Genomic DNA, 3,175 nt, shown 5'->3' on the forward strand with positions numbered 1-3,175 from the left:
AAGAAGCCACGTAGCTTCTCAGTGCCTCTGGCCAAAGCCTTTCTCTGAAGAAGCCCTGCTTGAGCCAAATACAGAGGGAGCCGAGAGGGACGTGATGCTGCCTGTGACCCATGTGCTGGCCTTCGGTGAGTGCCAGAGGCTGTGGGGATTCCCAGAGGACGACAAGACGTGTCCAGGCACTTCACAGAGATGTTACACTGCTGCTTCTCTTGCAGGCGCTTGGCTGGTGGCACAGAGTGAGGCTACACCAAGTGAGTATCTTGAGGAGGTGGATGGGGAGGTTGGACACATTTCTGGGCTCACCCATTTCCCAGGGCTCTTCCACAGACCCCTGGAACAAAACTCACCCTTGTGAGGAGATGGGGCCTGGGCTCACGGCAGAGCTGGAGCCGAGGGCTCCCTGTCTGTCTGGCAGCATCTCTCTCCCTGTGCAGGTGTCCCCACAATCTCCATTTTTCAGAAGCCACCTGGGGTGATCCCACCAGGAGGCTCCACCACCATCTGCTGCATTTGCCAGTGCAGCTATGGGAGCTTCGTGCTGTACAGGGGCAGCCACCGACTCCATACCCTGGAGCAGAGTAGCAGCAGGGCCGAGTTCTCCATCTCTAATGCCACCTACAAGGATAGAGGTACCTACATCTGCCATTACCTGGAGGGAGGCACTGTGCTGGCTCGAAGCGATGAACTGGAAGTCTCTGTGGAAGGTGAGGGATGTGCTGTTTCCCCTCTTGTGGGGTCATACGCCCCAGGGCACACCAGGATGTCCGTGGCCATTCCACAATGGGCAGGGTTTTTCTCTTCTTCCCTGTCTTGGAGAGGTGGGGACCGTTTTCACCTCTGCCTGAGCCAGTTGGTGGCTTCACAGAGATTCTGGTGCTCCTGGCACCATGTCAAAGCCCTCTGCACCTTCTCATTCCCTCTCCTGTCCCCACAGAGCTCCGTCTGCCCAGACCCAACCTCTCTGTCCTGCCTGGGCACAAGGTGACTGCTGGAGCTGACGTGATGTTCCGCTGCACCTCCACACACCCCAGCACTCTCTGTTACCTCTACCTGGAGGGCCAGACACGAGCCCAGCTACTCTCAAGGGAACAAGGTGACTACAACCTCTCCCACGTGCAGAGAGGTGACAGCGGCCGCTACAGCTGCCAGTGCTACACCATGAATGCCTCGAGAGAATGGTCTGCTGTCAGCAACACCCTGGACTTGGTAGTGAGAGGTGAGACATCCCCCAGCCACGTCCTGCTCTTCTCTTCCTCCCTGCAATCGGTCACATCCTGGGGGAACTTGAAAAGAGGATTTAGGGCAGGAAAGCAGCTGTAAGAAGAAAGGTTCCAGCTGTGAAGCAGAGGGTTCCAGCTTCCTTCAGCTGTGTTTGAGACTGGCCAGCTCCTCAGAGACCCTAGAGATGACCTAGAGACCCTATAGATACAGGATTGCTGGACTGACAGGTGGGGATAAGAGTCAGAGGACACCTCTCCCTGCACCTCCCAGCCCCAGGGACAGTCGTATGACTTGTCACAGCTCATTGTCACCATCTCAGTGGCATCTGAGGGCCAGCTCCATGTTTCTTCCCTCCTTCCCATCTTTGTTGCCACTGGGTGGGGTCACAGGTAGGAGGTGTCTGAGGAGTCAGGGATGTGGGAGGTCCAACTGGGGGCCCCCTCGGGGCTCCCTTTGCTCCCTATAAACTTCCCTTTGTGTCTCTTTAGCCCAGGACCTCCCTGGGGTGTCCCCTTGCCCTGCGTGTCCCCTCGGATCCCTTGCTTGCCCCCATGGGAGGACTGGGATCTCGCGGTGGGTTCCTCCCCAGTGACGGTCCCTTCTGCCCCTGCAGATTACACGCTGTGCAACACCGTGCGCCTGGCGCTGGCGGCCGGGCTCCTGCTCCTGCTGGGGCTCATCACGGCTGAGGCGGCGCGGAGCCGCTGCTGCCGCGGCTGGAGGAGCCGCCCGCTCGCCGCAGGCAGCGCTGCCCCGCCGGGCACCGCCGCGGGGCCGCCGCGGTTATTCCCCTCCAGCAACCCGCGCTGGGATGAATAAACCGTGCCTATCGCCGTCCCTGGCCCGATTGCTGTCCCAGTCGCGGTCCCTGTCCCGCTCCCGGCTGCCTCGGGAGTCCCGTGGGGCGGGCGGGCGGTGGAACCCCCAGGAACACACGGGTCACCCCGCGGTGACCACTGCACTGACCGCTGCACTGACCGCTGCACGGAGCACTGCACTGACCGCTGCACTGACCGCTGCACGGAGCACTGCACTGACCGCTGCACGGAGCACTGCACTGACCGCTGCACTGACCGCTGCACGGAGCACTGCGCTGACTGCTGCACTGACCGCTGCGCTGACTGCTGCACGGAGCGCTGCACTGACCGCTGCACTGACCGCTGCACGGAGCACTGCAGTGACCGCTGCACTGACCGCTGCACTGACTGCTGCACGGAGCACTGCACTGACCGCTGCACTGACCGCTGCACGGAGCACTGCAGTGACCGCTGCAGTGATCACTGCACTGACCGCTGCAGTGACCGCTGCACTGACCACTGCACTGACTGCTGCATGGAGCGCTGCACTGACCGCTGCACTGACTGCTGCACAGAGCACTGCGCTGACCACTGCGCTGACCACTGCGCTGACCACTGCACGGAGCACTGCACTGACCGCTGCACTGACCAATGCACTGACCGCTGCACTGACCGCTGCACTGACTGCTGCACGGAGCACTGCACTGACTGCTGCACTGACCGCTGCACTGACCGCTGCACGGAACACTGCACTGACCGCTGCACGGAGCACTGCACTGACCGTTCCATTGCTATTCTGGCTGCACACTGACCGCTGCACTGACCACTGCACTGAACCCCCAGCCACGCAGTGACTGTTGCACTGACTGCTCCTGCTGGACTGACCACTCTGCTGACCACTCCTGCCATGCAGCAACCACTCCAGCTGTGTTGTGCCTGCTCCGGCTGCGCACTGACCACTCCACTGACCTCACCCTCTGCACAGTGACCACGCTGGCCACACAGTGCCTGCTGCCACGCAGTGATGGGTGCACTGACCTCTCCTAGCACACAGTTACTGCTCCTGCAGCACAGTGACTGCTCCAGTCCTGCAGTGACCGCTCCCACAGTGCAGTGACCAGTCCCGCAGCACAGTGACCACTCCTGCTTCACAGGCC

This window comes from Chamaea fasciata, unplaced genomic scaffold (genome assembly GCF_029207755.1).
Source record: "Chamaea fasciata isolate MVZ Bird 193981 ecotype frontalis unplaced genomic scaffold, bChaFas1.0.hap1 SCAF_17, whole genome shotgun sequence".
Lineage (NCBI taxonomy): Eukaryota > Metazoa > Chordata > Aves > Passeriformes > Sylviidae > Chamaea > Chamaea fasciata.